The sequence below is a fragment of the Parasteatoda tepidariorum genome, unplaced genomic scaffold, assembly GCF_982258835.1.
Source record: "Parasteatoda tepidariorum strain Cologne lab strain unplaced genomic scaffold, Ptep-v5.0 scaffold_120, whole genome shotgun sequence".
Classification (NCBI taxonomy): domain Eukaryota; kingdom Metazoa; phylum Arthropoda; class Arachnida; order Araneae; family Theridiidae; genus Parasteatoda; species Parasteatoda tepidariorum.
Genome location: NW_028257479.1, coordinates 61,904 through 75,537, shown reverse-complemented (window position 1 = coordinate 75,537; position 13,634 = coordinate 61,904). Strand labels below are relative to the sequence as shown.

The 13,634-nt window shown below is 29.4% G+C and overlaps 1 long non-coding RNA gene across 1 annotated transcript; it reads left to right on the top strand.

Moving 5' to 3' along the window:
- Positions 1-374: 374 nt before the first annotated feature.
- On the top strand, positions 375-9,061 carry LOC147800789 (uncharacterized). Its single transcript, XR_015431195.1, has 3 exons — positions 375-533; positions 3,432-3,522; positions 8,903-9,061. It is a non-coding gene; the product is annotated as an uncharacterized LOC147800789 (long non-coding RNA).
- Positions 9,062-13,634: the final 4,573 nt, after the last annotated feature.

Sequence of the window (13,634 nt, the reverse complement as noted above, 5' to 3'; positions counted from 1 at the left end):
AAACATCTCTGAGAATGATCCGAAGAAGTTTGCCATCACAAATTTCGTCACGCCATCTCCTCAATTTATATATAGATATGAAGGGAAAAGAAATTTTCACCAGATCCCTGTACCCATGGTACTGTTAAGCGACTGACCACAGGACTTTCCATTCCAGAGATTTTGCAGAGCACGTATAATGCATGCACTTCTCGGTGAGAGGTTAGCAGAATCAGGGATCGAACCCTGCAATTTTAATTAAGAAAAATAAATAATAACAGTTTATATTGCTTAATTTAAAATTCCAGATTATGCTTTCATTTCTCACAAAAAGTACAGCATTTTTGTTTCATATATAAGGTAGCAGTCGGTGTGAATGCTCCTTGATATACGTTGCTTCTATACATTCGACCCCGCGTCAAGGGCAATCAGAGATGCAGTGTGAATTGTGCTTGAGTGTTCTTTTCAAACTTTACGCTTGGGTCGAGTAGCAAAATATCAACTCAACTTCTTCTTGTCAGTTGTTATTCCACAAGCCGGCGTGGTTTTCTCATGTAAGTTCATGTAAAATTATTTATTCTTTTAATAATTATTATTTTTTTATTGTCTTTTTCTTCTATATAATTTATTTGCAATGTTTATTAAATTTTGTGGAGATCGAGCTATTAATAGATTGCGGCAAATCAGAAATTCCATTATTCTTCCATCAGTGTTTTCCCTAATCGTTTTTCCATGCTTTGCTTGACATTTGATCCCAATAAATACGCTCTTTTTGTAAAAATAAAACGAGATCTCTTAAAAATTTATTCAGATTCCATTTTAAAGAAAATTAATTCACTGTTAAGAAATTAAATATTAATAGGTAGAAGGATTTATACATAAACGGTGGGAATCAAAATTATAAAAAAAAAATTTAACTGTTGATGTTATAAGATATTTGTAGCAAAGAAAGTGATTGATAAAACAATTGTTATTAATATTGTTAAAAGTCTTTTGAATTCAGTCTTACTTTTGAGACTAAATTTTAAGACTAGTATCCTACAACACTAGTGATGCTTTATATATTAATAAACAATTTTGTTTTTCTTTCATTTTATTGTTATGATCTGTTTTTCTTATCTTTTTCGTCAGTTATTTTTGATGTGAGCTTATTTGTTTTCCACTATAATCACATTCATGTTCAAGAAGTATTCCTTGCTAAATTTAATTTAAATTTTGTTAATTTTGAGTCATCATAAAAGGATTACTACATAAACGGTGGGGATCAAAATTATATATATATATATTTTTTTAATGTTATCTAGAAGATATTTGTAGCAAGGAAAGTGATTGATAAAACAATTGTTATTAATATTGTTAAATGTCTGTTGAATTTAGTCTTACTTTTGAGACTAAATTTTGAGACTTGTATCCTACAACACTAGTGATGCTTTATATATTATTTAGCAATTTTGTTTTACTTTCAATTTATTGTTATGATCTTCTGTTTTTCTAATATTTTTCGACAGTTATTTTTTATGTCAGCTTTATAGCTATCCACTACAATCACATTCATGTTCAAACAGTATTTCCTGCTAAGTTTAATTTAATTTTTGTTAATTTTGATTCACCATTAAAGGATTTATGCATAAACGGTGGGGATTAAAATTATAAATTTTTTATTTGATGGTATCTAGAAGATATTTGTAGCAAAGAAAGTGATTGATAAAACAATTGTTATTAATATTGTTGAAAGTCTTTTGAATTTAGTCTCTGGTGTAAGATCGTCATTCAGATGTGGATGCATTTGTCCGTACGCAAACACTCGGTGCATATGGCAAAGTACCAAAATCCTGAACCTCCGTCACATGGAGGACAAATATCTGTGTGGCTGACTGAATCTCACAAGATAATCTCTTCTGAGATTAAGATTCGAAATGGGGTTCAGGTAGCCCAAAGTGTTGCAATAAGGCTTTGTGTCCCGGATCTTAGAATTAAGTCGCTGAGCACGTAACTTTTGAGACTAAATTTTAAGACTAGTATCCTACTACACTAGTGATGCTTTATATATTAATAAGCAATTTTGTTTTTCTTTCATTTTATTGTTATGATCTGTTTTTCTTATCTTTTTCGACAGTTATTTTTAATGTCAGCTTTTTTGCTATCCACTATAATCACATTCATGTTCAAGAAGTATTCCTTGCTAAATTTAATTTAAATTTTGTTAATTTTGATACATCATAAAAGGATTTAAACATAAACGGTGGGGATCAAAATTATAATTTTTTTTTTTAATGTTATCTAGAAGATATTTGTAGCAAAGAAAATGATTGATAAAACAATTGTTATTAATATTGTTAAAAGTCTGTTGAATTTAGTCTTACTTTTGAGACTAAATCTTAAGACTAGTATCCTACAACACTAGTGATGCTTTATATATTAATTAGCAATTTTGTTTTACTTTCAATTTATTGTTATGATCTTCTGTTTTTCTAATCTTTTTCGACAGTTATTTTTGATGTCAGCTTTATTGCTATCCACTATAATCACATCCATGTTCAAACACTATTCCCTGCTAAGTTTAATTTAATTTTTGTTAATTTTGATTCACCATTAAAGGATTTATGCATAAACAGTGGGGATTAAAATTATATATTTTTTATTTGTTGGTATCTAGAAGATATTTGTAGCAAAGAAAGTGATTGATAAAACAATTGTTATTAATATTGTTGAAAGTCTTTTGAATTTAGTCTCTGGTGTAAGATCGTCATTCAGATGTGGATGCATTTGTCCGTACGCAAACACTCGGTGCATATGGCAAAGTACCAAAATCCTGAACCTCCGTCACATGGAGGACAAATATCTGTGTGGCTGACTGAATCTCACAAGATAATCTCTTCTGAGATTAAGATTCGAAATGGGGTTCAGGTAGCCCAAAGTGTTGCAATAAGGCTTTGTGTCCCGGATCTTAGAATTAAGTCGCTGAGCACGTAACTTTTGAGACTAAATTTTAAGACTAGTATCCTACAACACTAGTGATGCTTTATATATTATTTGAGCAATTTTGTTTTTCTTTCATTTTATTGTTATGATCTTCTGTTTTCCCAATCTTTTTCAATAGTTATATTTTATGTGAGCATTTTTGTTATCCACTATGTTCATGTCCATGTTCCTGAAGTATTCCCTGCTAAGTTTAATTTTTGTTAATTTTGCTGCACAATAGAAGGATTTATTGGTGGGTAGAAGGTGAGCATTAAAATTATTAAAAAAATTTTTTTAATCTTTTAAAGTGACTGAAAATATACTACATTATTAACGTTATTTATTCCCATTACATGAGCGCAATTAGCTTAACGCTGTTGTAAACATAAATATTATTTCCTTTAAAATGTTAATTCCTTTCTAAACAATGTATTTCTGTTTAAGGGAATAAAATGCAATTTATTTTTTTTTTCTATTGGCTTACTTTTCAGTGCATTAGTTTGGAGGAGTTGAAATGAAAATTGGAGCCTCTGAATGTTGAGTTGATCATTTGGATGAGAAGTGATGCCTTTGAGAGGATGAGTAAGTATTCTAATTATTTTTTTTTCTTTTCTTGGATTCTCAATCCTGATAGTTTTGTTAGTGCGAAAAACAATCCTGATTCTACCTTTTTAAAAGAATTTTTTTTTCTTCAATTGAGTATGTAAACTTTTTGTAATGTCTGACTTTTATTTGCTAAATATATTTACTTCAATGTCTAGAGCAGTGATTCTCAACCACTGTACCGCAGCACTTTTGTTTGCCGCTAAATTCTTAAAATGTGCCTCCAAATATTAGAAATGATACAATTATAATGCTTTTTTAGTGAAGAGTGAAGTTTAAATTAAAGAAAAGTTTTTACATATACATAAGTCGGCGATTGTCTTGTCTCTGATAATCTTAAAATAAGTTAATATAAGAAGGAAGCGTTTAAATTGTCTTTGGCAATTTTAAAAGAATGTTGAAATAGGTAGAAAATTTAATGACTATTAAAATTATTAATTAACGAAAGAAAGAAAGTTAAATATTAATTTTCAAACGGATATTAAAGCTAATCATTAAAGTAAGCTATGCAATTAATAGTTATAAAAGCAAATTAACAAAGGATAACTAACAAAAAAAATAAGCTGACAATTTATAATTAGCAAAAAAACTAGTTAACAGGAAATCACAAAAAAATAACAATTTAAAAAAACTAACAGTTAATAACTACGTAAAACAAGCTAACAATTAATAACTAGCAAAAAAATAAATAACTGTTACTAACTAATAAAAAATTAGTCGAAAGAAATAATTAGTCTCTTAATAAACGTGCTTTTGTAGTACATATTATTTTATTTTACATTCAAAATTATTATCACGAACTATTTAACACAGTGTATTAGTGATAAATTAAAAACTTTTAAACTAATTTTTTTTCATTGTGTGCCGTCAAATTTCAAAATCGTTAAAAGTGTGCCGCCACAAAAAAAAAAAGGTTGAGAATCACTGGTCTAGAGTGATGGTGCAAGGTGTCATTTCGCCAAAGCTTCGGCTGCTAGTATATATTAAGCTTTCATATTGAGGGCATAATGTTTGTATATTCAATATATATATTCCAGTTTACTTTGCATTTTTGCTTTATTATTACCAATTAAGGTAAAATAGTCTACGCTCATTATTAAGACCCCCATTTGTGCTCTTCTTCTGTTACAATGGTCGTTACGTAAAGTCCCATTTGCTGTTCTATTGGTGCAATGTCCATTAGATCGTTCAAGCTGAACAAATCATTCCAGTATAATAATAAAAGAATCTTTTGTTTGTAATTTTCAGAAAATCTTTAACAGAACCAGATGTTAGGAAATATATATACATTTGGAACTAACATTTTTGTGGATCGAAAAGTATTAAAATCAAAACTTGCTGAAATATACAAAATCCTGAAAAGCATTTTGTTTATAATAATTAAAAAACCTGAAATAATTAAGGTTTAAAAATAGTGTGTTCCAATTTTATGCCATCGTGCTTGTAAAGCGACATTTTGATATCTAAAATAAGTATTGACTTGAGTTTTCGCACAATAGTAAAAGATGTTATTTGAAAAAATTTCAATATTCAAAAGTTACCAAATCGCAGTTCTTCGATGGCCAGGCCTAAGCTTCAACCTTACTAAAGGCTTGTTCCATTTATAATGTTCTTGTTTCTTAATTTTGAAAATAAGGTAATAAAAAAAATTTTGCTTTTTGTGTAGAATTAGAAACAAAAGACAAATTCTGTTAAAGAAACACTTGACATTTCTTTTCAAACACTTGACATTTCTTTTGGAAATAAATGCGGTAACATTAGGGTTAAAGACAATGCTTTTTTAAGTATAATTTACTAGTGATAATTATTATTTTAAATTTTTTTTTGATAAAAATGTTAAAACTTAAGTTTGTGATGGTTATTTTTAATGAGTCATATGTTTTTCTTACAGTTGCCACTTTCAATGCTTTAGATTTTTTTTACTTATATTCATTCAAGCAATAGCAATAATTATTCCTATTTTCCTACATTCAACAACTGTTAAAAAATGGGTTGAACTTTATATTTTGTCTGTTAAAAATCTATCTTTTTTGAAGTAGGATAATTGATTTTAAATTTTTATATTAATAATTTTTAAATGATAAACTGAACTGCTTAAGTACAGTTAAATTCTTCATTATTTAATTAATTTTTTTTACTTTTTTTATTTTAGCATATATAGTTCCAAATTGCTTTCAAGTGTAAAATATTGAAAGGTTTTGCACAGTTGTAAAGTTCCTATTACAGTTGTTTAAATCAGTTCGCATCCTGTAGCTATATTATTTCTGATATTGTTAACCTTTATTTAATATAACATACTTATAAAAGTCTGTGTGTGGATTATTTTTTATGTCGCATACTAGCTTGCATATATTTTTTTCAATGCATAAAATCGATTTTCCTGCCTTTTTCTTTTGGCAACTGTGATCATTTATTTTCTAATCAAACTCAAATTTCTGACAGTTGAAAATAAAACTATAATTAAAATACACTCACTGGAACTAGAAATTTTCTGAAACTGTGTTTTTTAAAATATTTTTTAAGTTAATAAGAAAAGAAGCTGCATTTTATTTGTTTAATTTTTTATATTTTTGCCATCAGCATAAGCTGATGTATTCAATATTTTGTTAATGAATTATAAACAAGTCTTCCTGCTTAACTTTTAAAGAGTTGGGAGGTATGTAGCAGTGTTAGCAAAAACCTGTATTATATGTACTTATAATCAGGGCTTTGTTGATTGAACTGATTTTTTTAAAAGAAAATCATTGATTTAAATCAACTGATTTTATATATATATTTAAAAAGTTAAAAAACTACATTTTAAAGTATTGGTACTTTTACTATTTCTTTTCTTGGTATTTGTTAAATTCCAACGAATTTGAAATTGCATTTTTCAAAATCTTTTGATTCTTGAGATTGAAAGTACAGATTAAAGTATACATTGAAGTATTTTTTTTTCTCATATGTTTACAGTATCTTTGACATTATCAGATTTTCTATTAAGAAATTTTGTGAAAAAAAAATTTCAATGGAATTTTTTTAGTTCAACTTATGTATTTTAATATAGGATTAACATTTAATATTTTAATATAAAAAATATATAGATTAAATATTTATTTTTTGATGAATGACTACTTTTATAAATGCAATTTGTTACATTTATTTTGTCATTTTAAAACTCAGGAGGGAAAAAAAAGAAATCGCAATTTTAAATTAAGATTATGGTTTGGTAATTGAAACTTTGTTTTAATTTTTAAAGCATTCTTTAAATTCTCTATTTCATCTAGTCTTTGAATTTCAATCAGGGATTTGTTTCAAAATGGTTGCTATGCATTCAAAGCTATGTTTTATAATAAAAAATTGTTTTAGGTAGCCAGAACTTCTAAGATATTCTTATAATATACTTTTAATATTAATTTAATTTTGATTAAACATTTATGATGTTTTTTTAGTCATAAATCAAAGTTCTTTGTATTTGAATGAAAAAAATCTCAAGCCCTGCTTTAATATAAACATTAGATATAATTATTTACATATCTAATGTTTAGATTAGAAAAATATATCTAACTAGGAGGCTTCGCCCCCTGCTCACTGGTGCTCACCAACCCCCGGAACTGCCTTCGCAGTTCATTTCGGATTGCTTCGCAATCCGATGCTCGGTTTGCTCGCTCATTGGATACGTTCTTAGCGTCTAGCTTTTGTATACTTTTTTGAACACTGAAGTTCCGAAAACTTTTCACTGTAGAAAATTTTAAGCCTGTGCATTTCAGTATTAATTTGAAATTGCAAACAGTTCACATATTTTTCTTAATCACACTATTCTAAATTTCAGATGTTGAGAAAAGTAACTGTTGTAAGTTTTATTTTAAAGTCTTTCCCACCAGAGGGCTAAAACCATGTGTTGTAAAACAATATGAAACAGTACTGAACGCCGGATGTAAAGCATCGACTTCGATGAAGATAATTTTGTGAGAATTTTTTGATAATTCGGTGAGAATTCACCCGATTAGACATATGATGCTCACTACGTGCTCTTGCGCGCCGAAGCCTATCAATTAAAACATATTAGCGTTTTATATAATATAGATTAGCCAAATGATGCTCACTACATGCTCTTGCGCGCCGAAGCCTATCAATTAAAAATGAAAGCTTTTGCCAACGCGAGAAAAGAAATATCATCGGTTTTATTGATACATACATATTAGCGTTTTATATAATATAGATGTTATATTAGAAATCAAAATATAATTATAAATAAAATATAATTATTTCAGTCATTTTTTGTCGCCTTCTACATGTACAATAAATTGCATAAGGATGAAGTTATTGTATATAAATGAAGTGTGAAATATGAAGCATAATAAGTTAAAAATTATAAATTGAAACTTATTAATGAATGGAATTTCTAGAAGTGTTGTTAACATCCGTGAAATGAAATGCGCTATTATTGCTATTGTACATTATTTGTTTTATAGATCTCAGAATTTAGTAATGTGTTTTAATAATTTATAATTTAGTAATTTATATTAATAATTTATAATGTATTTTTTCGTGTATTTAGCTAATTTTAATTTGTTCATAATAATTTTGTTTGCGAATAAGGTTGTAAAAAGGCATAAAAGTTTATAGAACAATATATTACAAAGAGCAACTTAACGAGCAACAATTATTTCAAAGAGCAACTTAATTAGGTAATTTCAAAGAAAATTGATTGGAACTAATGAAATGTTAAGAAACTTATTTGGTGTGTAAAAAGATGGATTTTATTGGACTGAGCCCACCTTTGATAACCCTGAGATCACAAGAAAAGATTACTCAATTTATATTGTTAAATGTGATTGCCCGAACTTCATTAAAACTGTAATTTCATAATGCGTTTTTCTTTCGTAAAAGAAATCACTGTGTGCATAGAATTGTTTTCCCTGTCAATAATTGACTAAACAGCATAACAATTCACTAGCTGAATAGCTAAAATTATTTATGAATTTGGTATTCGTTAAAAAAAATATTTTTGAAGAAAGTAGAGTATTTACATATAATTTTATATTAACATCAAGGAGTTCCAAAAAAGTTTAATATTTGGTCTATACAAATTGTGCTAAGATGCAAAAAATCTACATAATTTGTCCAAATATTTCCAAACATCTTCATAATTTTATAACTGCCAATTTTTCTGCATTTACGTCCTTTTGTATAAACATATGCACAAATTGATACAAATATTAACCTAACATTTTTCTTAAAAGTAGGCTAATTTTAAATTTCTTTAATTTTATTTATTTTGGATCTTGTTTGAATTTCACTTTATTACTTGTAGTAAAAATTATTATTAATTATTTAAAGAAGCTGTTAATTTGATTGCTCTTATTTTTTCTTCTAGATGTAATACGAGGACATATATGGAGTGAATTAGTAAAGTTAGTTTAAAAGAAGTTTGTAAATGAAGACTGACCATTATAATTGTGAATTATGTGTGCTTGTTGTTGGAAAGAAGTTGCTTGAATAATATGCTCTGTTTAAATAAAAGATTTTAAATAAATATCCTTGATTTTATTTTGACATTGAATATTAATTTTTTTAAAAAATTAGTTTAATTTCTTAAATTTGTCACAAGCTTACATTTTTTTAATATTTCTTTCTAATTAGCCTGGATTGCAATTATTTTGATACTGGATTGTCTACTATATTAGAGAATAATTGCCGCAATAGTATTAATGTTTCATTTAAAAATACTGATATGAATTGTTCTTGGACAAAATTATTTTTATAAATAATATTCTAATCAAAATTCACGCACAATTTGAGTTTTTCCTTCTTAAATTTGCTTAACGTTTTACCCAATGAGACCCGTCATGGAGATTACGTGTCAAACAGCAAGATGTAATGATAGTAAATCTGGATGATCCATAAGGATTAATCAAATCACATAAATCTGATTAAAATCATGAATAAGGTGATTGTTCCAACAAATTATTGTTGGACCAGCGGGAATATACCATCAAAACTATTTGCCTGTATTATGTTCGACGATAAATTGTCAGACAAAATTCCTACATTGGGATGATGGTTCCAACATTTGAGCAGTAAGAAAATGTGATGGAAATTTCTGATGGTCCAACATGTTGCTATTCTAATGTTGGACCAACATAAATCTGTCCAAATTCCTATATTGGGATGATGGTATCTCATGTTGGTTCCAACATTTCATTTCTAAGATAATATGATGGAAATTTCTGATGGTCCAACATGGATGAACCATCAAAACAAGATGCTATTCTTATGTTGGACCATCAAATATCTGTCCGAATTCCTATATTGGGATGATGGTATCTCATGTTGGTTCCAACATTTCATTTCTAACATAATATGATGGAAATTTCTGATGGTCCAACATGGGCAAACCATCAAAACAAGTTGCTAATCTCATGTTGGACCATCATAAATCTGTCCGAATTCCTATATTGGGATGATGGTAGCTAATGCTGGTTCCAACATTTCATTTCTAACATAAAATGATGGAAATTTCTGATGGTCCAACATGAGCAAACCATCAAAACAAGTTGCTATTCTTATGTTGGACCATCATAAATCTGTCCGAATTCCTAAATTGGGATGATGGTACCTAATGTTGGTTCCAACATTTCATTTCTAACATAATATGATGGAAATTTCTGATGGTCCAACATGAGCAAACCATCAAAACAAGTTGCTAATCTTATGTTGGACCATCATAAATCTGTCCGAATTCCTATATTGGGATGATGATAACTAATGATGGTTCCAACATTTCATTTCTAACATAACATGATGGAAATTTCTGATGGTCCAACATGAGCAACCCATCAAAACAAGTTGCTAATCTTATGTTGGCCCATCATAAATCTGTCCGAATTCCTATATTGAGATGATGGTAGCTAATGTTGGTTCCAACATTTCATTTCTAACATAATATGATGGAAATTTCTGATGGTCCAACATGAGCAAACCATCAAAACAAGTTGCTAATCTTATGTTGGCCCATCATAAATCTGTCCGAATTCCTATATTGAGATGATGGTAGCTAATGTTGGTTCCAACATTTCATTTCTAACATAATATGATGGAAATTTCTGATGGTCCAACATGAGCAAACCATCAAAACAAGATGCTAATCTTATGTTGGACCATCATAAATCTGTCCGAATTCCTATATTGGGATGATGGTAACTAATGTTGGTTCCGACATTTCATTTCTAACATAATATGATGGAAATTTCTGATGGTCCAACATGAGCAAACCATCAAAACAAGATGCTAATCTTATGTTGGACCATCATAATTCTGTCCGAATTCCTACCTTGGGGTGATGGTTGCTTATGTTGGTTACCATCAAGGATTATGTTGGTCCATCAAAGGAAAACCATCAAAAATTTTGACTTGGGTATAGGTCATTTAGGGGGTACACTATGTATATTTTAAATAGTGCATTAAAACAAGGAAATACGAAGACACTTTTCTATGTTAACTAACGGCACGGTATCGGACCTTAATATTGACCTATAATTTTTAAATTGTACCACGTATTATATTACAGGGTAATAGTGTACCTTACCACAGGCAATAATTATAGGTCAATTAGGTGGTACACAGCGTGACCCTAAAGTTTACTACGTATGCCTATGCGAAATAGAGTGTTCTGAGAAGCTTAAAATGAGGAAATAAGTGTTCTAAAATGCTTTAAAAATTCAAAGACATCTTTCAATGGTTAACTAACGCAAGGCGCAATATCAGACCTTAATATTGACCCATAATATTTAAATTGGACCAGGTATTATATTACAGGGTAATAGTGTACCCTACCACAGGAAATAATTATAGGTCAATTAGGGGGTACACTAAGTATATTTTAAATAGTGCATTAAAACAAGGAAATACGAAGACATTTTTCAATGTTAACTAACGGCACGGTATCGGAACTTAATATTGACCTATAATTTTTAAATTGGACCACGTATTATATTACAGGGTAATAGTGTACCCTACCACAGGAAATAATTATAGGTCATTTAGGGGGTACACAGCGTGACCCTAAATTTTACTATGTATGCCTATGCGAAATAGAGTGTTCTGAGAAGCTTAAAATGAAGAAATAAGCGTTCTAAAATGCTTTAAAAATTCAAAGACATCTTTAAATGGTTAACTAACGCAAGGCGCAATATCAGACCTTAATATTGAGACATAAAATTTAAATTGGACCAGGTATTATATTACAGGGTAATAGTGTACCCTACCAAAGGAAATAATTATAGGTCAATTAGGGGGTACACAGCGTGACCCTAAAGTTTACTATGTATGCCTATGCGAAATAAAGTGTTCTGAGAAGCTTAAAATGAGGAAATAAGCGTTCTAAAATGCTTTAAAAATTCAATGACATTTTTCTATGTTAACTAACGGCACGGTATCGGACCTTAATATTGACCTATAATTTTTAAATTGGACCACGTATTATATTACAGGGTAATAGTGTACCCTACCACAGGAAATAATTATAGGTCATTTAGGGGGTACACAGCGTGACCCTAAATTTTACTATGTATGCCTATGCGAAATAGAGTGTTCTGAGATGCTTAAAATGAAGAAATAAGCGTTCTAAAATGCTTTAAAAATTCAAAGACATCTTTCAATGGTTAACTAACGCAAGTCGCAATATCAGACCTTAATATTGACCCATAATATTTAAATTGGACCAGGTATTATATTACAGGGTAATAGTGTACCCTACCACAGGATATAATTATAGGTCAATTAGGGGGTACACTATGTATATTTTAAATAGTGCATTAAAACAAGGAGATACGAAGACACTTTTCTATGTTAACTAACGGCACGGTATCGGACCTTAATATTGACCTATAATTTTTAAATTGGATCACGTATTATATTACAGGGTAATAGTGTACCCTACCACAGGAAATAATTATAGGTCAATTAGGGGGTACACAGAGTGACCCTAAAGTTTACTATATATGCCTATGCGAAATAGAGTGTTCTGAGATGCTTAAAATGAAGAAATAAGCGTTCTAAAATGCTTTAAAAATTCAAAGACATCTTTCAATGGTTAACTAACGCAAGGCGCAATATCAGACCTTAATATTGACCCATAATATTTAAATTGGACCAGGTATTATATTACAGGGTAATAGTGTACCCAACCACAGGAAATAATTATAGGTCAATTAGGGGGTACACTATGTATATTTTAAATAGTGCATTAAAACAAGGAAATACGAAGACATTTTTCAATGTTAACTAACGGCACGGTATCGGAACTTAATATTGACCTATAATTTTTAAATTGGACCACGTATTATATTACAGGGTAATAGTGTACCCTACCAGAGGAAATAATTATAGGTCATTTAGGGGGTACACAGCGTGACCCTAAATTTTACTATGTATGCCTATGCGAAATAGAGTGCTCTGAGAAGCTTAAAATGAAGAAATAAGCGTTCTAAAATGCTTTAAAAATTCAAAGACATCTTTCAATGGTTAACTAACGCAAGGCGCAATATCAGACCTTAATATTGACCCATAATATTTAAATTGGACCAGGTATTATATTACAGGGTAATAGTGTACCCAACCACAGGAAATAATTATAGGTCAATTAGGGGGTACACTATGTATATTTTAAATAGTGCATTAAAACAAGGAAATACGAAGACATTTTTCAATGTTAACTAACGGCACGGTATCGGAACTTAATATTGACCTATAATTTTTAAATTGGACCACGTATTATATTACAGGGTAATAGTGTACCCTACCACAGGAAATAATTATAGGTCATTTAGGGGGTACACAGCGTGACCCTAAATTTTACTATGTATGCCTATGCGAAATAGAGTGTTCTGAGAAGCTTAAAATGAAGAAATAAGCGTTCTAAAATGCTTTAAAAATTCAAAGACATCTTTCAATGGTTAACTAACGCAAGGCGCAATATCGGACCTTAATATTGACCTATAATTTTTAAATTGGACCACGTATTATATTACAGGGTTATAGTGTACCCTACCACAGGAAATAATTATAGGTCAATTAGGGGGTACACAGAGTGACCCTAAAGTTTACTA